Source organism: Canis aureus, chromosome 21 (genome assembly GCF_053574225.1).
Source record: "Canis aureus isolate CA01 chromosome 21, VMU_Caureus_v.1.0, whole genome shotgun sequence".
NCBI lineage: Eukaryota > Metazoa > Chordata > Mammalia > Carnivora > Canidae > Canis > Canis aureus.
In genome coordinates, this window is record NC_135631.1 from 42,558,538 (window position 1) to 42,582,282 (window position 23,745).

Consider the following 23,745-nt stretch of genomic DNA (forward strand, 5'->3'; position numbering starts at 1 on the left):
AACAGCCTTGGGGCAATAGTGCAGCATGCCAAGAGTCAGACAGCCTAGAGAATACAGACTGTCTCCCAGCCAGTGCCCGTTCCACTCTGCCAAGTTCACTAAATCCTTACCAATATTTCTTGGTATCACACCTTAGGATAGCTGCTCTTGGAAGAGCATCCCCTGATAGACTATATCAGATTCTCCACTACTCTCTTGTGTTCTAAAGGAACAGGATAGGCTTCTTGAAGGTAACATCTGAGCTTCCTTCTGCCTCTCTCTCTCTCTCTCTCTCTCTCTGCTTGTCAGGGGCTGAGTCTCAAGAAGTCAACATTTACAAAGTTCCTACTGCCTGACAGAATCAAAAGGGAAGCCCATCAACGGTCTAAGCTCCAGATAAGATCAGAGAACTCTTCCTCACATTCTCTTCCACGTTGCCTTTGGCAGAGGACTGTTCATGCTTCTGGAAAAGAGTCCAATCTACCAACTCCCCAACCCTCCCACTCCACACCACTATCATCCTTGAGACCATCAAGACCAACCTCAGCATACTTTTAACCCTCTTTGTGTCACCACGAGAAACCCAGAGCTCGTTGTCTCCCATATAGTTCTATGAGCAATAAGCAACCATCTCCCCCAACACACAAACACACACATACACACACACACACAATCCCTATCACTCTTCTTGCCCTATTTTTTTTTAGTTAGCACTTTTTGATCATCTGACAAATTATATGCTTTCCTTGCTTTCCCATCCTCCTTTCCTGGTATAAAAGCTCTATAAGGCCAAGAATATTTTTATGTCTTACTCACTGCTCTACCCCTAGTGCTGGCACTTTGTAGAAGTTCAAAATTGTTTAACAAATAAATCCCTATGACCACTTTTTTTAGTCTGAAACAGACAATATGAGGACCAAAGTTTGACTGAGAGGTTTGAGAGAAAAACAGATCATTTGTGACAACCAGGAAACATGAAGACAAGAAGGCTTGAGCCCTAAGGACTTCCAGAAGTGGCATCTATCACATGAAAGAACTGTTAACCGGGGGATATTCATACTGTATTCAGGGCCGGACATGAGCAAACAGTGTGCCTTTTGAAACAGGAAGTAAAAATAACTTGGTACTTACTATGTGCCAAGGACTCTGTTATTAATTTATCATGAGAACTATACAAAGTGGTATTGCTGTCTCCATGTACAGATGAAGAAACAGAGGCAAAGAGAAGCTACAGAACTGCCTGAGATCCACAGTTGAGAAGTGGGGCTCACCTTCAGACCTGTCTCTCAGTGTCCAAAATCCATGCCCTCTCCTCTCTCTGAGCCTGCCCGGCTCTCCAGTCCAGGCATCCAGCCACCTTCCAAGTATACCTGGTGCCAATCTCTCAAGGGCTCCTCCTCTAAGCCCCAGATAACACCAAGATCTATTTTTTCCCAGACACGTGTTACCGAACGCTATCAGGCTTAGACTCTGGGTATGGTCTTCCTCTCTTCTCTTTTTTTTCAGCTCTACTGAAGTATAATTGACAAATAAAATCATATGTATCTAAGGTGTATAACATGATTTATATGATATATGTATACATCAGGAAATGTTTGCCACAATCAAGCTAATTATCATAACCATCACTCACATAGTTATCCTTTGTGTGTGTGTATGTGTATGTGAGTGTGTTGAGAACACTTCTTAGCAAAGATCTACTCTCTTAGCAAATTTCAAGCAGACAATACAGCATTATTAACTATAGTCGCCACACCGTACATTAGATCCTCAGAAACTGAACGCTTGTAACCTCTGACCAATATCTCATTTCCCCAATCTCCCAGCTCCTGGAAACCACCATTCTATTCTCTGCTTCCATGAGTAACTTCTTTGTCTTTTTTTGAGATCCCACATATAAGTGATACCATGCAGTATTTGTCTTTTTCTGGCTGGCTCATTTCATTTGGCATAATGCCCTCCAGGTTTATCTACATCGTCATCAAAAATGGGAGAATTTCCTGCTTTTGTATGGCTGAATAATATTCCATTATATGTACATATACACACCCCCCACATGAGAAAAGCTAGAACCCTTTAGAAAGTACTTTCAATGATTACATTATTTTTCCCAAATCAATACAGCTTTCATTGCATCTTTAAAATATCACAAATAAGTCTGAGAAAACATCCAGCATCTTGCTGTTTCTGCAGCTAGACAACTTAGATCTTATTCATCAGCCTGCTGAACTGTTCCTTTTCCAGAAACATAGATACCATCCAAAAATTGTCTGTCTTTGTTTTTAACCATTGTGGAACGTCTGAATCAAAGAGGCAGAGTTGATACAAGCTCAATGCCATTTCCTTCAAGAGTTAACTCGTCTTGGGCTACCTGGGTGGCTCAGTGGTTGAGCCTCTGTTTTTGGCTCAGGTCATGACCCCAGGGTCCTGGGATTGAGTCCTTGAGGCTCCCCATGGGGAGCCTCTTTCTCCCTCTGCCTGTGTCTCTGCCTTTCTCTGTGTGTCTCTCATGAATAATAAAATCTTTAAAAAAAAAAAGAAAAGAAAAGAAAAGAAAAGAAAAAGAATTAACTCCTCTTTCTGGGCTTGAGCTACTGAATAAGGAACACCTGGCCTCATCCAAACCCTGCTGATAGATTTTTCACCCAAAGAATTTCAGATTTCAACAAGAGAAGCATTCTCCTGAATAGCAATGTTGATGGGGACGGGAGCACACACAAAGCTCGTCTTGTAACAGAAGCTTAGTGTAACACCCTTGGTCGCCTTCTGACATGACCACAGACCACCAGGAGCCAGTCCTTTTCCAGTCCCCCACCATGTGTCAACTCAGAGCCTCTTCTTTTTCTTTCCAAAGAGACTGAGCTCTATCTTTACGTGATTGTGGTCCCTTCAGTGTTCCTCTGGGGCTCTTTGCAGTAACGGCGCCTCCCTTCAGAGAGATGGCAACATTTTCTGCAATGTCGGCAGTCTGATTGCTGAGAATGGTCTTTATTCTTTCAGTAGATACAGCAAAACTGATTACATTATTAACTAAAGAAAAATTACAGTAAAAAGGGTTTGGGGGTGTCTGGCTAGCTCAGCCAGCAGAGCATGCCACTCTTGATCTTGGGGTCCTGAGTTCAAGACCCATGTTGGGCATAGAGCCTACTTAAATAAATAAATAATGTATAATAATAATAATATATAATAATATATAATAATATAATATATAATAATATATAATACTACATTATATAATATATAAAATAGATATAAACTTATATATAATATATAAAATAGATATAAACTTATATGTAGTATGTATAAAATTATATTTTTATGTATAATGTTTATATATTATATATAATAAATATATATAATTATTCAGCCTAATTCTAAAGCTCTTTACTACCACGTTATACCACATTTAACACCAGTTAAAGGCTCACTCTGTGCCAGCAAAGGGATTGGTAAGGAGATAATTAGAATGTAACCTACTGGCATATTTTGTAAAGTTTTTATGAGTGGATTTTGATTAATCATTTCCAAACCTTAGGAGAACAGACAGAAGAGACTTTTAGATCAAAGCAGGGAAGAGATGGTTTTATAACGCAGTCGCATGAGGATGATGATGAAACATTCAGATGAATTTTTCCTGGGGTCGTGAGTCCCCGGAGAAACCTTCAAGGAAAGAATTGACCACATTCATTATGGATGGTTCTTTCCACCATCGTGGAGAGCTCTCAAGCCAGATTAGAGGGCGTCTGGCCGCCCCCACCGGTGGGGGAATCTAGGGGGGAGAATGCTCCGTACTCTGCATTGGACCCACTTGACATCATCCACTCAGGGCTGCAGTGCTTGCAGAATTAAGGTCACATTTAATAAGCGTGATTACATGGTAAGTAGATCTATGGAATGACTCTGATTAAAGGTACCTCGGCCTTTTAATATTTTAACTGAATGAAATCATCACACCCGAGAAACCTCACATCTAATACAGACCTTTACTCCTAGTAGGAGAGTGGGAAATGAAAGCCTAAAATAGGATTGTCATAAGAAAGATGCTTCCTAAAGCTAAATGCAAGGAGGAAGTCAGGACTCGGCTTAACTAGGAGCTGGACCTGACACCAGGGTGGCGGCTCCCGGGGCTTTCCCCACCTGCCCAGTAGGTGTCAGTATAAGACAGTGTTCCTACAACGGACCAAGCTTAGGGCAAAAACAGTATCAGGTTATAAAACAGGGAAGATGTAATAAAGATGGGGCTAACCAAAATTTCACATGAGCCCTTAAGGGTCATCATCTAAAGAGGGCTGACCTAAACAAAGTCTCCTCACGACTAAGGTGACAGAGTTGGACCACAGGACCCCAGAAGACACCATCTGACTCTCGCAGTCTTTGTCAGCTCAGTGAGAATTCCTGGAGCATCTTGCAGGGCTTCTAGCCAACTGGGCGTTGTTCTAAGAGTCAGTCCCCGTGATCTAGTACAGAAACCAATGAACAGCACGTCTGGCGGGAGGGGGGAGCTCAGTGGTTGAGCATCTACCTTTGGTTCAGGGCGTGATCCCGGGGTCCTGGGATTGAGTCCCACATTGGGCTTCCTGCAGGGGGCCTGCTTCTCCCTCTGCCTGTGGCTCTGCCTCTCTCTGTGTGTCTCACATGAATAAATAAATAAAATCTTAAGAAAGAAAGAAAAGAAAGAAAGAAGAAGAAAGAAAGAAAAAGAAAGAAAGAAAGAAAGAAAGAAAGAAAGAAAGAAAGAAAGAAAGAAAGAAAGAAAGAAGAAAGAAAGACCAATGAAACGTTTGGCCAGGTGTACTCACTTTGAAAATCAAGTATGATTCCCACTTCCCAGGGACACTATTAACATAGAAATCCTGCAATCCACAGGAATAAATCATTACAAGGCTTACAAACATGGAAAAGACAGGGGAGTCAAAGTTTGAATGTGAGTTTTGCTCACATGTGTTGAGTCAGTCAGAGTGAGCTTCCTGGAGGAACGGCCTTTGAACTGTGACAGAAAGAAGAGGGGCATAAAACCAGAGCTGCACCCAAGCCCCACCTTTCTGCTTTGCATTTAGTTTTCCTCCTCCAAATACAACCACCCTATAAAGAGACTAAAGAAAAAGAAGAAAGAAATAGAAGAAAGGAAAAAAAGAAAATAAATATGACTTATCTTAAAAATACACTATGTGAAGGTACTATTGATACTTTAAAGGGAAAAGGATATGAGGGGGTGTTCATCTAGTGAGTACCTAATACACACATACATTGTGTCATAAAATCCTTGCTAAAATCCTGAATGTATGTGCTTTATTCTCATTTTTAGGGAAAGGATCTAAGACTCACAGAAGTTCTATAATTCACCCAGGATTATGATACATATATTTATGAATAAATGGTTATTCTGCAACAGTGTTAAACTAAGTGCACTCACAATCGGTGAGGACACGACTTACTGTTCCCATTTTGCAGAGGTGGAAATTAAGTCTAAAGGAAAATAAATTACTGCTTCCTCAAGATCACAGGACTCCTGATTAGTTGAAATTCAGACTCAGGCGCTGCGAGTTGGGTTCTCTGGGGAGCAGCCTGACAAGGGACTAAGGCCGGGCTGTGGGCTGGGGAGCACCTGTAGGACTGGCACCTGTGGAAGGAAGGAGGAAGGGGCCCAGGCAGGGCCGAGCAGCTGGTGCACGCCCGCCTCGCCCATCGTCGGATGTGGGCGCCCGGGGAGCCCCTCGGGGCTGGTGGGTGCCCCGCTGCGGACTGCGCGCCCAGGGCTGGGACCGCGCGCGTCCCGGGGGACGCCTGTCCTCGCCCCCCCCCCCCCCCCCCCCCCCCCGCCCCACCTCCCCGCGGTGCTCCCAGCCCGGCTGGTCTGCGGCGGGGCCCGGGGCGGGGCCCGCAGGAGGGGGGCTGCGGGGAGGTCGGGGCGGGCCGGGCCGCAGGCTTGGGGGCACGGGCGCCCCTGTCCTCTCCTCCGTCCCCCGAGAGCATCGGCTCCACGTCAAGAAAGGGGGCGGGGCGCGGGGTCAGCAGCAGGGCCAGGCAGTGGACTGCGGCCCTAACGGGGCCCTGGGGGTGGGGGGGGACCCCACGCAGACTCCACGGTCGGTCCGGCTACTTCTGCGGCTCAGTGGCACCTGCCGTCCGGCCGCCCTGGTGGCCCCACGGCCTGGGGACAGTGGCACCGGAGCCGAGCCCCGTGAAGTCCTCCCTCCGCCTGAATTCAGGCAGCAGCGCCTTGACAGCAGGCAGACCCGGGTGAGTTGCCTTCACTCAGGGACAAAGGAGCACAAAGCAAAACCAGCTTTCCCTGGTGAGATTCTTCTGGAATGTCATCCTGGTCGTGCACGGGAGAGAAGCCTGGGGACCGCAGGAGCGGGAGTGCGGACACCTCAGAGCTGCAGGTCCTCCGCACCCTCACCCCCACCCCACCCCCACCCTCACCCCGCCCCCGCCCCCGCCCAGGCGCCTCATTACCTGGGACCGAGCCGCTCCTTGCTCTTGGGACGCGGCCTCCCCTTTGCCGCAGGGAGTAACCACCAGGCGAAGCCTTGGTTCAAATCCTCCCGGTGCGCTCTCCACCCGCACCCTCCCCCACAGCAGTTCCCCTCACGATTCCTTCGCGCCTACTACAAAGCAGTGGGAGTTCTAACATTTTAAATTGTGCATAAGAACCACCCGATGTGCTTGACTAAAAGCCAGAGCCTTTGGCTCTGGGCTCCAGATCTTCTGGTTAATCAGGAAGACAGAGGCCTGGGAATCAGCAAGTTTCACAGTCGGCCCTCATGTTCCTGACGTCTCGGTCTGCAGAGGATAGTTTGAAGAATACTGGCACGGGGCTTTTAAAGGGTTTCTTCCCTCCACAAGAAGGGGGGACACGCTTGCTGCAGAGTCTGTGTCCTCCTTTGAAGCGAGTGTTTCCATGCGAGCCGAGGACAGAGACCCAGTCTTCTTTATTGCTCGCTCTCTACATTTTGCACATAGCATAGTGATTCGCACACAGTAGGTGCTCAAACAGTGCTGGTCAGCTAAGAGTCTTTCTGGTCTCCTGATTGATTTCCTTTTTACTCTTCCAAATGGATTGAGGTTTGTAGGGAAGCCTGCCCCTCACTCCCGTCTCTCACGGACTTCCTCCCGTGCTCCCTCCTGCTCAAAGATCTATCCTGCACGCCACTTGATCTGCCCTTCTGTGGTCCCCGTTTAGTGGGTATTTTAGTCATTTAACAAGATTTGGGCACTACTTTCTATTCTCTATTTTACAAAAGATCATATTTATTCTGATTTTTTATATCCATATCCACTGGGCATCTTTTAGAAAGTACAGTTGACCCCTGAACAACACACGTAGGAAATGTGTGGCCTCACTTGCAGGTGAATTTTTTTTTGACAGGTACAGCACAGTGCCGGTAAATGCATTGTGTCTTCCTCACGATTTTCTTCACATTTTCTTTTCTCTAGCTCATTTTATTGTAAGAATGTAGTATGTAACACACTAGAGCATACAAAATATATATGCGTTAAGAACTGTCATCGGTAAGGCTTCCGGTCAACAATATGCTATCAGCAGTTAGGTTTGGGGGGAATCAAAAGTTATATGCAGATTTGCAAATGCAAGGAGGCAGGCACCCTAGCCCCTGCCAGGTTCAAGAATCAACTGTGAAAGTATTAAGAAGAAAACTTAGCTGTAACCCTCATTTCCTATTAATGCACATTTTGCACACATCCTGAAAAGATCCACCTTTCTGGGGCTCTGTCAACAGTCTTCTTTACCTTTGGACTGCCTCTTCCTTTTCTGAGAAAGCCAGGATTTTATTACAGATTAAGAAGGGGAGAGAAGGGGATCCTGGGTGGCTCAGCGGTTTGGCACCTGCCTTTGGCCTGGGGCGCGATCCTGGGGTCCCTCCCGGGATCGGGTCCCAGCATGGAGCCTGCTTCTCCTCCTCCTGTGTCTCTGCCTCTCTCACACTCTCTCTGTTTCTATCATAAATAAATAATTTAAAAAAAAAAAGAGAGAGAGAAAGAAGGGGAGAGGAGCCAGGCTGGCTCAATCGGTGACTCTTGATCTCAATGTTGTAGGTTCAAGTCCCCACATTGGATGTAGAGATTAGTTGAAAATAAATTTTTAAAAAAAGAAGAAAGGGATTTAAGGAAAGGAGAAAATCTAAAGTCTATGTTAAAAGAACAACAGTTGTTCTATGACTTACCATTCCCCCCATCAAAAGTTAAACAAATATGAAACGACTAGGCCAACTTTGACCAAGCACACTGCATAGGGGACAGACATTTGGGCAACAGTATTTTAAGGAATTCAGTCTTTTCCTGGCTTTCAGAATCCACTTAGCACAATAGGTAGACAAAGGTGGCTACGGTATAATAATAATGACAACACAATAGCAAACCTATGTTTCTATGTGTTGGGCACTGATATAAATGCTTCTATGCATTAGCTTATTTAACTTCACAATAGCCCCATGAGGTAGGAATTATTATTGCCACCATTTTACAAATGAGGAAATGAGTCACAGAGAGTTTAAGTAACTTGCCCAAGTACACACAGCTAGTAATTGGCAGAGTAGGAAATTAAACCTAATCAGGCTCCAGAGTCTATAATCTCAACCACTAACTGGAAGCTAACTAGTGTTGCCCAACAGTTAGAACATGTTAGTCACTTAAGGACCTTAAGTAACACCAAACTTGAACTTTTGTCCAAGACCCCAAATACTTCAGAGTGTTTTCTTGGGAAACAGCCCAGAGTTAAGCCTCAATCAAACAAGTGTTCCACTCCTCATTACCACCACCCAGTCTTATCTGACAGAGCACACATATAGCCTGGTTAAATAGCCACACTTAAAGAAGATGACTCTTTTATTCCTGGACTTGGTTGTTCTTTTGATTTCTTTTCCTCAACAACTTTATTGAGCAACTACTATGTGCCAGGCATTATTCTAGAGACACACACACAGAGAGGCAGAGACACAGACAGAGGGAGAAGCAGGCTCCATGCAGGGAGCCCGATGTGGGACTCGATCTCAAGACCCCAGGATCACAGCCTGAGCTGAAGTCAGATGCTCAATCATTGAGCCACCCAGGGGCCCTTATTGCAGGTTTTTGAACAGAAACATGAAACATGTTTTAACAGGGTTTCTCTGGCTGTTTTCCTGAGAAAGCAGCAAGAAGACCAGTTAAGAGGTGACTGTAATAATCCAGGCATGGGACGATGATGGCGCCAACCAGGGTGAGAGTAGAAATGTTCAGAGTCTGGCTACTTTCTGAAGGGAGAGGATAGAGGTCAGAAGAGGTCGTTGTGCTGCAATAACCAGAGACCCCCAGCAGCAGCTCACCACCCTCCTTGCAGGTGTGAGGTGGGAGTGGGCTCCAGCTTGGCTCTGTGTCCGGGTCCAGGCTGTCAGAGCAACCTGTGTGTAGACCACTGTGGCCTATCGTAAAGAGGCCTGTTGTAACATCACCGGGAGAGCGAAAGAGTAAATGGGGCATAAAAGTATGGCATTAAAGGCTCATTACCACTGGGTGGGGGGGGGGGGCAGTGTGTGTTCACCGGTCACAGTCTGCTGCACAGGAGGAGGGCGGCCTTGCATTGATCCAGGGCTGTGGTTTGGCCAAGCAGGGAGTGTGATGTGGGAGGGGTGTGCAAGGGGGGTTGTTGCGATTGACCACAGCGATTATGATCCTCAAAACAGGGCTTTATGGGCATGTGGACTGTACATCAAATCCAATAGCAGACTGAAATAGACATTGTGGCTATCAGGGTAAAAACATAAAAAAAAAAAAGGTAGATAGAAACATGCAGGTATTTTAGCGAAAACACTTGATCGTTGATCTATCGTGTAATCAGCATCACTGGTGCGATTGCATCTTATTCTGTTAAATGTATTCACGTGCTCTTTGAAGAGAGACTATTCCAGGGAAGAGGTCCTCCTTGGGAAGGGCAGGCCAGAATACGTTAGTCACCGCATGCACGTTTTCTCGCTCTTCAGCACATGGGCCCATGGGGCAGCCATCTTTGCCTTGCTGGGTTCACGAGCAGTGAAGTCCACCACTGCCTTCCACCAGGACTGGCCTCATGGTAGATGAAGTGGATAACGGCCCAAAGGATGGGATTCCAGAAGCACAACTAAATTTTTTACTCCTGAATACATTTCTTGCCTCATGTCTTGGGCAACGTCTAAATGTCACCGGAATTATAGTCTTCCGGCGTAAGGCTTTAGTCATAAATTACAAGTCAAGTGATCTTATTATCAGTAAGTCATACTTTACACTTGAATTTTTCCCATCCAGTCTTCTGCACTTCAATGTTTTGACAGAGGCTGAAGGGCTGAGAAGCTCCTAAGACAAAGAGTTCTGTCTTAGGATTGACCATCTCCGTAGCCCTCTTGCTGCTGAGGGCCCCCCTCGTGGTCCCGCTGCTCCGAGGCAGGGTCTGCAGACACAGCCTAGACCCTCTTTTGCTGCCTTGACTCTGCAACCCAGCTCCCCCGATTCACCTCACACCAGCCTGTTTGGGACAACTTCTTTACTGGAGGGTCAAGGTAACTTGAAAGGGAACGTAGGTAAGGAAAAGGTAAGCCAAAAGCTAGTTTTGATTTTCTTCAGAATCCAGAGGCAACAGGAGCCTAAGCTGTTAACTCTGCGCATCAGGGTCCCCACTTGGGCTCAGAACCAACCTGTTCACATCCCAAATCCAATGCCTCATATCGAAGTATCTCCCTCAAAGAGAGTCTTGTCTCTAGTTTTCAGAAGGAAAATCTCCACACCTTCTGGAAAATTGTGCCCCGCACCCAGAGGGATCCATTCTCACCCTGGAATCCACTCCTCATGATTCCTATTAGAGCACATCCCACATCTGGGCCTCTCAGCAGGGGCTCCATGAAGACCTGGCAACAATGTCTATTGATGCTTCCATGTTCCTGGACACCCAGCAATTGGGAGGCAAGGGGCTGTTCGGGGGGGGGGGGGGGGGCTCCTCACAACAGTGAGCTGAGGGCACTCACCTGTCTACTTAACACCTATTAGTTCCAAGGAGAACCCATTACACCAGCTCCACCCACACATCCTTCAGGGACAAGCATTCGTGCTCATGGACAGTCTAAAGCCATAGAAGAAAATACTTACTGAAATCATCGTAATTTTTCCTCCCAAATAGTCAGGAAGTCACATTATTACACAGCAGAAAATCCAGTTTCTTTCTTACACCCACATTCTTGGTGGATGCTTCCTAGGTTAAAACCAAAAGCCCTGAGATAAGCATCTTGGGGGAGGGGGGTTGCTCTTGTTCTCCTCAGCTCTCATCTTGTGTCAGGCCAGGCGGTGGTCTGCTTGGCTCCTCTCCATACTGAGGTCTACGTGTAGGGTAATTGGATTTCCCAGGTCCTCCCCCTCTGCCTCCTCACACGGGGCCCCCCACCACCACACTTAAGAGATTGGTGTGGGCTGAGAAGCATTCCCAGCATGGCGACCAGAGGAGGCACAAACTTGGGCTGCAGAACTCAGATGGGGAGCCGAAGTTTGAAGAAAGCATGTAGTGGGGTGACAGGCGCAAGCCTTAGTGGCACACAGAGGAAGGTCACAAACAGACTTAAGCAGGTCACGCTGTTCCTAGTCCTTTGACAACATAAGCAAGGAATTCTGGGGTCTAACTTTGTCAGATTGCTAGCCCATCAGTGGCCCAGAAGGCTTTTGCAGAAATAAAACTTTGCGGCCTATGGATTTCCCAATATGTTTTTTGTTTCTTGGTAACAAGAAAACACAAAAGAAAAATTTAACGACTCTTTGTTCAACAGACATAGAGAATAACAATAATTTTTCAAAATATCAATAAGACTGCTGAATAAAATAGAGAAGCAGTCGGCAGGAAGTAAAACGGTGACAAAGCGCTAGTGCACCATATGGTAAGCGACAGATGAAACAGTGCACCCAGTAAAAATTCGAAGAGCGACTATAAAGCACCAGTGCGTTGACACAAAAGTCCTGATTCTATTAAAATCTATTCACAACTAAAAAAAAAAAAAAAAAAAAAAAAAAAAAAAAAAAAAATCTATTCACAAATATTTTGTCTAAACCCTACTTACCAATAATGTGACCTGACATTTGCCCCGAAAAATGCTTTCACCTACACGGCTTCACAAAAAGCCTGTAAGCAGAGGGTTATCACCATTTCTGTCTGTGAGAAAAGACCTCAAAGAATTCAGTGGCTTGCCCGAAGCTACACAGTGAAAATGAGACAGCCGCCCACATCAAGGGGACCCGGCCGGTTCCTGCCACAGGACCTTTGACCTAACCATTTCCTCTGCTTGGAATGCTCTTCCCCATGCTTCACAGGGCTGGCTCTCTTCACTGCTCTACTTTCACCCCAAATGTTGCCTCCGCAGAGGAGTCTTCCCTAACGGTGAGGTCGAAGGTCACCATCCCCCACTCCAAGTGACACTTCACCCCAGGAGGCATCAGACTACATTTGCAGGCCAAACCTGGCCCACCTGTTATTGGTTCGGGGTTGTTTGTTTGCCTATTGATTTTTGTAAACCAAGTTTTCTTGGAACTTAGCCGTGCCCATTCAGTCCCACGTCACCTGGAGTTGCTTTCCTACTGCAGCCACAAACTTTAGTGGTTGAGACAGATCATACAACCTGTAAGTCTAAGATGTTTGCCATCTGGCCCTTCACAGCAAAAGCTGGCCAACCCTTGCTTTGCTCTGTTTTCTTCAGCGCCCTTCCCATAATGTGTGTCTATCCTGCCTCTAGAATGTAAGCTCCGTGCCTGTGGTCTTCACCACTGTACCTCTAGCGCCTAGATCAGTAGGCGAGCAACACATATTTGTTGAGTGATAAATGGCTCTTGGAGGGTTCTAACTTCATAGTCCACGGGCAATTTCCTCTTTACAGTTAGGCTGACCAAAGGAGAAAACTATCGGCCGGCTCCCCTTTGGTGTTACAGATTTCATGGTCCATTACCAGCACTCTTTTTTGTTTTTCAAATAGGTGTCTGAAGGGCACTGGAAATAGTTCATTTCAATATTCTTACATTAAATTATTTAAATTAATTGATTACTGCTTCATTTTTAACTGATAAGGAATACTGGCATTTTGATGATGATAGTAACGCTCATTAATGAAGTCTCAAAATCCATAATCCTTAACTGGAAAAACCTAATGCCTTAACACGATACCTATTTTTCTAATAAAACAAAGCTGGGAAGCATGACCTACCAGAAATTATGCAGGGTGACCATGATAATCTATGTCATATCTTCTCTCTTCTCTACTAGAAAAGCCCTGAGATATTTATCATGGAGAATAAGAAAGGCAACTATTCTGTTCCTCTAGCAAATTCCTGTTTGGCTTCTTCAGTCATCCCCTCTTGACATCTCTGGCCCAAAAGACCAACGAGCAAGTAGGGGTGGTAAGATAGTAGGTAAGTGAGCTTTGCCAGAAATTTCTTCAGGTGAAATACTCAGGAGAAAGAATTTCTAAACCAGCACTCCCCAGGAAGATTCCCTAGCAACATGATCCCAGACGTTATTAAACTGGCAATCGCTTGAGTTTTAGCTTGAATCAGTGACAGGAGTCCAGTCACCTCTGAAGCAGAAGATCCAGGACTTGGCCTTGAATATCCCCTCTGCAACACCACCACCTCGTCACACATCTTTCTTTCAAACGTCTACTGTGTCATTTAGGTTCTCCAGGATCTTCAGTTTTAAACTTTAAGGGTGTCTTTATGTTCTAAGCCAGGTAACTGTGTTTTCCTCCTTCTCAACTCATTTATCCCTCAAATAACTTAGATTATTTTTTAAAGTTCTCAATCAGAATTGAGATGCTTTCCCATGTGCATTATCAGAATTCTTAACATCCATAACCAGTTTTCTTTGACCTCTGCTTCCCCAAATATTTGCCTTCAGAATATTTAAAAATAAATGCGGAGGGGAAAAAAAATTTAAGGTATTTTATTTTATGTTTGTTGTTCCTATGTCAAGAATACCCATTGTGATGGTTTTATTCAAATAGAAGACTCACTTCCCTTCTAGGAGCTCCCTGTGAAAGAAGTTCCCAGGGTTAGGAAGAAACAATACACAATGCCCGTACTTCCCAAAGGATAGCCCCCTGGAAACTCAAATATATCTCTTATAAAATTTGTTTATTTAATTTACCCTGATGACCTTAGCTATCTAGTGCCCCCAATCAAGGTCTATTCCCTTGTCCCGCTTTAAATTCTTCCTAACGTGTATCACCATGTTACTAAGTCATTCACAGAAGACCTTACTTGTATTATTTGTCTCCCCTCACTAGCACAGAAGCCCCAGTCTTATATTCTACTCATCCCCCAGACTTTGAACAGTATCTGCCAAATAGTAGGTGCTCAATAAACATTTGCCAAGCCCAGCAGACACTGGGTTCTTCCGCCTGACCACATCCTTTTTGTCCTTGTAGTGTTTCTTTAAAATATATATATATATATATATTTTATCTATTTAATCATAAGAGACACACAGAGAGATGCAGAGACACAGGCAGAGGGATCGAGTCCTTGCGGCGAGCCTGATGCAAGACTCGATCCCAGGACCCCGGGATCACGCCCTGAGCCAAAGGCAGACATTCAACCACTGAGCCACCCAGGCGCCCCTCTTATAGTGTTTCTTTGCATCTCTTTATGGGCTTTTGATTTCAATGGCCCCATCCCATTGATTCCTCTTCACAGATCTGCTCTGGGGCCACCAGAAAGGAGAGGACCTGAGTGCCTGGTGTTTACACCTCCCTTGGCCAGACCCCATCCAAGGATGGACTAATGTGCAAGTCTGAGAGCACAGCTCCCTTGCCCATGAGTCCCCAGCTCAATATCTGTTTCTAAGGAGCCCGACCCAGGACACTGAGTGAACTGAATGAGTGTGCTAACATTTTACACGAACTCAAATCGTTCCTTGAAAATTTCACAATAATAATAATAATAATAATAATAATAATAATAATAATGGCGTTGCTCTTGATTCTCCTCAAAACACGAATGGATTGATATTTACCACGTGCATCTATGGTATAATTAATTACCTGGGGCACTTTAGAAAGGGCTCAGCCTCAAAAGTAATCTCCCGAACAATAACTATAAAGCGTTGGAAAAAAGAAATGACTGAGTCAGTCCCTGTTAACTACACAGAATTATACTGCTATGATTTGAAAAGCACTGCTCTTTTAAAAACGACAGAATTATAACAAAAATCTTAAGTATATTTGCCTTCAGTGCTACCTGCTTCTCATAACGCCCTGCTAATATCTCCAAGTCTCATCCAAACGGGGGTAAGATACGTTTATTTTGCATTCTTCAGAGTCTCATTAGCAAAAATGATAGCATCTCTACAAGACTAATTTTGATCAAATTGTGCTTCATCTAAACAACTAAAATGCCAGGTTTGCTTTTCAAATGTCCTTTACGTAGCGTGCACTGCCTCCTGCAATTCATTCTCCTCCTCTCAAGTGGTAAAAGGACACCATGTCAGAGGCCAAATCCCAACCATGCCTGGTGGATCTAGAAGTAGATAATGGTAGCGTTTTTGAGTCTAGGTAAATAGAATTTTCTGAAATCAATTCTAATGAACAAGACAGCCATTTACGTTTCCATTTCCCTGCCCTGTGGATCTTGCAGCTCCGCAGGCAGCAAATCGTTTCCAGTAATGCATTTAGGATCATGACTAACATTTAAAGGAATAAAGGATGACAGTTTTTATAAGCAGTAGCTGGAATTCACTATAGTAACATAGCTCGAGTGCCTCCATTCTTCTGCATCCTGTTCTCATATATGTAGTTTCCACAGCTTGTGTCAGCTTGCTACTTTAGCAAAGGCTTACCCTGTATCTCTCTTGACACTGAAAGTATACTAATTAAGAGTAATTCTCAACAAAAATCCATAGTGTCTTGGGGCGCCTGGGTGGCTCAGTGGCTGACTCTTGATTTTGGCTCAGGTCAGGATCTCAGAATCATGGGATCGAGCCCCAAGTTGGGCTCCACACTCAGCGGGGAGTTCGCTTGAGGATTCTCTGTCTCCCTCCCCTTCTGTCCCTCCCTCCTGCTTATGTGCACTCTTTCTCTCTCTCAAATAAATAAATAAATCCTAAAAATAATTCAAAATGTCTCATTTTATAGTGTATGTATTTCTCCTTAAGTCCTCTGGCTGTAACCATAATACCACACCTTCAAAGGATTGCTATCCCTGGGGTCAGCTCTGCAGAATTGATTTTAGAGTCTAAGTCTCAAAAGATTCTGTTCACTGCATGGTTTTTGCTCACAGGGACTTAGTGTGGACCTATGTTCTCCACAGTCACTTTTGGTGCCAGCACTCACTTTTGATGTAGGGTGTTTCTACAAAAGCACGTGGGCCCACTCATGGCTTTACACGGACACTTCCTCCACACTTGAGAGGGACCTACCTGGACCTCCAGGGCATCACATATTTGCTCCATTCTCAACCACCTCACCAAAATCTCTGTAGAAAAAATATCTCTGGAGCTAAATCAATGCTGGAACTTCATATAGCCACAGAAAGTACATCCTCTGTTTTATGCAGACAACTCTGAGACGTGTGCAAGAAACTATGATAATTGTATATATGTGAACTGAGTTTAGTGTTATCAAAACTGTGAAGGAAAACTCATTCAGCACCTTCGGGGATGAGTCTAACAGTTTGTAGCATAGAAATTATGCATAAACCGTAAGCAGTTCTCAGAAGTTGCTGTGACCTCCTTGGCCAGAGCAAATTTTATAGTTTATGTTATAATTGTGTTTATTTGGTTTTTTCTATGCATGTGTGGCTTGATAATGTTTGTAAATGTCAATATAAGCAAATTCCCCTAACATCATATAAATCCAAACAATAAGAGACACCAGTCCAAAGACTGACTCCCCATTTGCTGGGGCTTCATGGGCAGTAGACCTCACCCACTGACCCTAAAACCAGATATTGTGTTCTAATCTTCAGTGTGTCTCTTATCCTCCAGGTGGTCATCTCCCAGCCTATTCACACCAGTACTTACTCAACTTGAAAAAAGCATTATAGAGTCAATTAACACTGTTCTTTCTTCCAAAAAGCTGGGCCCCATTTTCTAAAGGCCCCACATGTTACAAACATATATATGTATCAGAGAACCCATGGTCACCTCTGTACCTTGGGAGTCTGGTTTTCAGAACTGACACATTATAATCCTTAATCCTAAACATCCATACCCATAGCTAACACCATTCAGATTCCAGGGCAATATTTCTTTACATGTCTTGTCCTATGGTCTATGATCTCAAAATGGAAGCTGACTGCAGCTAAAATGATGTGAAAGTTTGTGGGATGTATCTTTGCTAATTTCGGGGACCCTGCTTGGACTTTGGGGGAGATCTGAGATCCAGAGGCATTAAAAGAAAATACAAATTAATTTCTCAAATCTTTTCTCTCAAAGTGAATGCAGTAGATTCTTATATTAACCAATGGGGTCAAAGCTTCACGTTCCACCTCCAGAGGGATTAGTTCTGGGGTACACACAAACTACCATTATATTGACAACACTTGTATATTGGCCCTTAGGAATATAGATCTAGTATTATTAACCAGTTCTTGTTACTGTTAAATTATACACATGTGGGTTTGGATGTGACATTCATGAAACATGATACTATTTTTTTTGTTGTTTTTTTTTTGATACTATTTTTAATACTGCTGCATGACTCTAGATATTGCTTTAAGAGACTAACAAATCACAATTATCTATAATAGTAACTTCTATGACACAGAATGTAATAATGTGTAAACTTTTGGTCCCCAAATCAGAAAGTGTTTCAAAAGAGTAGACTCTGACTGTAAAGAACGTTTAACAATACTTTTGACGACAATTTACTTACTTCTATTTTATTTTTCCACGGGTACCATCCAAAGGCACTCTTAAGGTATGCCTATGACCACCTGAGAGTTCCAAAACCCTTTCCAGAGACCCATAACATCAAATTTATTTTCGCAATAATACTAAAATATTATTCTTTTCACTGTGCTAACATTTGCCCAGATGACACAAGTACAGTGATGGATATGACTGCTGGTGCCTTAGCACAAATCAGCTGATGGCATGAAATCTAATAGTAATTGCTGTATTCTTCACTACTGTACACTCACATTAAAAAAAAAGAGGGGTGCTTGGCTGGCTCAGTCGGTAGAGCTTGTGACTCTTGATCTCAGGGTTGTGAGTTCAAGCCCCACGTTGGGACTAAAGATTACCTAAAAATAAAATCTTAAAAAAAAACAGAATATGAGATCCCTGGGTGGCTCAGCAGTTTGGCACCTGCCTTTGGCCAGGGTGTCATCCTGGAGTCCCAGGATCGAGGCCCACATCCAGCTCCCTGCATGGAGCCTGCTTCTCTCTCTGCCTGTGTCTCTGCCTCTCTGTGTGTCTCTCATGAATAAAAAAATAAATAAATCTTAAAAAAAAATACAAACATACCTCAGATCACCACATTTTATCATAATAAAGTGAATCAAATGAATTTTTTAGTTTCTTAATGATTAAAAGTTATGTTTATGCTATACTATCGTCTGGTAAGTGTGCAATAGCATTGTGCCTAAAAAAACAACATGCATAGCATAATTTGGAAATCCTTTATTGCTAAGAAATGCTAAAAGTCATCTGAGCTATCAGCAAGTCATAATCTTTTTGCTGGTGGAGGGTCTTGCCTCGATGTTGATGGCTGCTGACTGATCGGGGTGGTGGTTCTTTTTTTTTTTTTTTTTTTTTTCGGGGTGGTGGTTCTGGAAGACTTGGGGTGGCTGTGGCAATTTCCTAAAGCAAGACAACAATGAAGTTTGCCACATTGATCAACTCTTTTTTTCATGAGCAATTTCTCTGTAGTATGTGATGCTGTTTGATAGCATTTCATCCATAGTAGAACTTCTGTCCAGATTGGAATCCATTCTCTCAACCCCTGCCACTGCTTTATCCACTAGGTTTCTTTCACGTCCTCAATCCTTTGCTGTTATTTCTATAGTCTTCACAGCATCTTCTCTCAGAGTAGATTCTATCTCAAGAAACCACTTTCTTTGCTTATCCATCAGAAGGGCCTCCTCACATGTTCCAGTTCTATCAGGAGATTTTAACAGGTCAGACAGGTCAGCCATGTCCTCAGGCTTCACTTCTCATTCTAGTTCTCTGGCTGTTTCCCACTCCTTCCACAGTTACTTCCTCCACTGAAGTCTCCAACCCCTCAAAGTCACCCATGAGGGTTGGAATCAACTTCTTCCAAACTCCTATGAATGCTGGTGTTTTGACTTCTTCTCATGAATCATGAATGTTCTAAATGGAATATAGACTGGTGCATCCTTTCCAGAAGGTTTTCAATTGACTTTACTCAGCATCATAAGAAGAATCACTATCTATGGCAGCTATAGCCTTATGAAAAGTTATTTCTTAAACAAGAAGACTATAAAGTTGAAATTACTCTTTGATTCATGGGCTACAGAATGGATGTTGTGTTAGCAGACATGAGAACAACATGAATCTCACTTTTACATCTTCACTGGAGCTCTTGGGTGACCAGGTACATTGCCAATGAGCAGTCATATTTTAAAAGGAATTTTTTTTTTCCTGAGCAGTAAGTCTCAACAGTGGGCTTCAAGTATTCAGTAAACCATGTTGTAACCAGGTATGCTGTCATCCAGGCTTCGTGGTTCCCTTTATAGAGCATAAGTAGAGTAGATTTAGCATCATTCTTAAGGGCTTTAGGATTTTCAGAATGGTAAATGAGCACTAATTTTGACTTCTAGTCACCAATTGCATTAGCCCCTAACAGAAAAGTCAGCCAGTCCTTTGAAGCTTTGAAGCCAAGCACTGACTTCTCTCTTATTATGAAAGTGCTAGATGACATCTTCTTCCAATAGAAGTCTGTTCCATCTACACTGAATATCTGTTGTGTAGTGTAGCCACCCTCATTAATGATCCCAGCTAGATCTTCTAGAATCATTTGCTGCAGTTTCTACTTTAGCATCTGCTGTATCACCTTGCACTTTCATATTATAGAGATGGCTTCTTTCCTTAAACCTCTTGAACCACTTCTACTAGCTTCAAAGTTTTCTTCTGCAGTTTCCTCACCCCTCTCAGGTTTCAAAAAATTGAAGAGAATTAATGTCTTGCCTTGGATTAGGCTTTGTGTCAAGGGAATGCTGTGGCTGGTTTGGTCTTCTATCCAGATCACTAAACCTTTCTCCATGTCAGCAAGAAAGCAGTTTCTCTTTCTTATCATTCATGTACTCACTGAAGTAGCACTTTCAACATTCTTCAAGAACTTCCCCTTTGCATTCACAACTTGGCTAACTATTTGGTGCAAGAGACCTAGCTTTTGGCCTGTCTTGTCTTGGACATGCCTTCCTCACTGAGCTTAATCACTTCTAGCTTTTGACTGAAAGTAAGAGATATGTGACTCTTTCTTTCACTTGAACACTTAAGAAGCCATTGTTGGGTTATTCATTGACCTAATTTCAATATTTTTGTGTCTCAGAGAATAAGGAGGCCCAAGGTGAGAGAGAGAGATGAGGAACAGTCATCACAACAGTCAGAACACATACATTTATCAGTTAATCTGATCACTCCATCTTATGTGGGTGCAGTTTGTGGTGCCCCAAAACTACAATAGTAACATCAAATATCACTGATCAAGGATCACCATAACAGATATGATAATAATGAAAACGTCTGAAATAGTATGAGAATTACCAAAATGTGACCCAGAGACACGAAGTGAACAAATGCTATTGGAAAAATGGTGCTGATAGACTTGCTCCATGCAGAGTTGCCATGCTTATCACAATTTTACCTCGGCTCTATTAAAGAATATTAAAAACTATATCTGTTCTAAAATGGTGGTGAAAATATTAAGCCTCAGTGCCATTAAAATTTTCTTTAATAATAGATTATCCTCAATTTTCTATAAACAACAGAGAAACAAAAAGTAACAATTTCTAATTCTTTTTTCTAACCCATTGCAGAAAAAAGCCAAGCTCTCAGGCTGTGGGACTGCACCAAACCTTATCTGCCTGTGCTGACGACACAGGCAGCTGAGCTCACAAACTGGTAAGGTGGGCCTTGAAGACCTAGGAAGGCCCTTTAGGCCCTTTCTCCCTTGCCATGCCTTCAGATTTAGAATTCCAAGCCTAGAGATCAATTCACTTAATGCTAAAATAAAAATCTCCCCGAGAAAGGTGAAACATTTGGGGTCTCCTGCCCTTTGTAACTAGTGGAATTGATTTTATTCACTTCTCCCCAAGTGGGGCCTTGGAGCTTTCAAGAGGGTACCTTTGCTCCCTCTGCCTGGATATCCTGAGCAGTTTCATTCGGGGGTCCTCTTGCCTCCCCAGGCACTTCCAGGAAGCTGAGTCTAGGCCCTTGTACTCTTTCACCCACTCCTCTCTTCTTTCTTCCCACCAAGCACTAGGGCTAGGGAGAAATGGGAGGTTGTATTTCTAGTCTAGAGTAAAGTCTCTCTAGCTATTATTTCTGACCTAGACAAGTTGTCTTTCCCACAATCCACACCACCATCTACTCATAAAGTTATGGGAATAAGACCAAGAGTTTTTGTTCTCTTGTCTTCTGTATCCCTTCTCTGAAGCAATGGGCACAAAACAAGAGGTCCATGATAATACGTTCTAGGATGTCCTAATTCATGCATAACAAGCCTGCCATGAATTCTAGTCCTCCATCTAGCCCTCATTCTCAAACAAGGATAAGTTAATTATGGCAATCTCCTAGGAGGAGCGGAGGAATGACATGGAAGTAAGAGCAAGGCTGGATGGGAAGATGGTAGGCAACCCCAGATGAGAGAGCAGGAAGGAAGGCAGACTTCCACCCACAAACCTGAAATTTCTGCAATAACCACTGTGGTCCCAGAGGTCCTGGCCAGGAACAGGACTCAGATGGCCCCCACTGATATGTCAGCTGTAGTGAACCACTACCATCAAGGATGTCTAGGCAGACCCATATAATTCCTGATGAGCTAGTCATGCAGACTCACCCCAGGCATTTCCCTACTCATGAAATAACCCAGCCCCACAGCCTGTTACTGATGTTTTTAGATCCTACTCTTCCTATTCTTTGTGGTAGATACTCACTGTAGATATTATGGATCCTGCTTAATTTGGGGAAGAGGGAAAAGAAAGATACAGGAGTAAAATAAATATATGTCTTCATCTCACATAACATCCTACTGCAAAGGATGTAGGAGGTCAGGTAGCATTAGGTCACCCAGATACTGCATGGTGACACCTTGGACTACAGTTGTGGCAGTGGGACAGAATGAATGGATGTATAGTGAGCATTATTTTGGAGTTCGACTTAGCAGAACCTGAGGTTGGTTGGATACAGCTTATGAGAAGCAGGAAGGGTCAAAGAGAATCCCCAGGTTTCTGGCTTGTGCATCTGGGCAGATGGTGGTGTCATTTAATGAAATAGGGAGCACAGGAAAAGAGGGGGTGTCAGTTGTGGGAATGCTGTGTTCAGCTTTAGACCATTGGTTTTGAGATGCCTGTGGGACAGCTTAGCAGATTTCGAGGACACAGCTGCAAATCAGAAGAGGAAGCAGCCAGCTGTATCAGGGGTGGCAAACCGTGCCATCCTTTGTTCTCTGCAGCCAGGGAGAGGCCTCCTAAAGATGGGCCGGCTGATTGGTAATTAAGTATATCAGAGTGGAGGCATACATCTCCATTAGAGTGGCTACAGGCCATTAACACACTCTGCAGCACTCTTTACTTAACGCTGCTCTCAAACAAATAGCACATCTGCAAAGTTAATGCCAATTCCATAGCCATTAGGGTCTGCAAATCAAAACTTGTCTCGCAGTAACATGCAGAGTGAACCAAAATGGCATTCAAAGGGGCTAAGTGATTATTTCATGCTAAGTGATGCTATTCATGAACCTCATAAAGAGTCGGCTTGTCATGGTTCATTAACCAGCCCACCTTGCTCAATCCATAATCCTAAACCCTGAGTGGGGTTGTGTTTGTGTCACATTCTATAAGAAATCACAGAAACAATTCAGCATGACGCTCATTAATAAACTCTAGCCATATATTGTCTATCACATCATCAACAGCAATTGCCCCCATGTGCCACAAGGCTTGACAAAAAGAATCTCCTTTTTTTCCCACAATTGAAACCCAGTGTAAGCTGGAAAATATTTTGATCCCCTTTACAAGACAGAGCTATCAGTATTTCTGTGTTGCAAACCAACCTAAGCTAATTTGATCAATCAACAAATTGTCAGGATAGAAGTAAGGCTGTCACTCTACAAACTATTAGGTGGATAATACAACAGAAATCTCAAATCTAATGTCACATACATGAATTTGTTAGTAATCAGGAACAAAACCTGGTTACCCTAAGAGAAGTCCCTGCTCTCTGTCCTAGGCTATATATTCCAATAAACCCCTTGCGAAAAGTGTTCCCTCTGAGGCGGGTCCAACAATATTATGAGAGCAGAGTCAGCAAACCTAGGTGGCATGTTCCTTCACTAAGCAGAGAACACAGGACCAAGTGGATTTCTAGAACTTAGGTCCTAACTCCAAAAAAGTGTTGTTGCTGGGCCTGCTGGCTGTTACACTTTATTTATTCAAGGGCCTCTCAAATCTTTCTAACTTACCACATATTTTTAAACCACATATTCCACCAATGAAATATTATTCCCAACATCCCTTATGCTAATTAACAAGCCCTCTGGTGTAGACTTGCATGTCGCTGCTTAAAACACTAGTGCTAACCTCCTTGGAATA

The 23,745-nt window shown here is 43.6% G+C and overlaps 1 long non-coding RNA gene and 1 pseudogene across 1 annotated transcript in view; both read right to left on the reverse strand.

Annotated features, from left to right (window-relative positions):
* LOC144292966 (uncharacterized) overlaps window positions 1-6,616 on the reverse strand; it is a 412,082-nt gene extending 405,466 nt beyond the window's left edge. Inside the window, exon 1 of the long non-coding RNA XR_013360389.1 lies at window positions 6,439-6,616. This is a non-coding gene — a long non-coding RNA (uncharacterized LOC144292966). The remainder of the gene's footprint in view (window positions 1-6,438) is intronic.
* Window positions 2,189-5,423, reverse strand: LOC144293128 (large ribosomal subunit protein uL6 pseudogene; annotated as a pseudogene).
* Window positions 6,617-23,745: the final 17,129 nt, after the last annotated feature.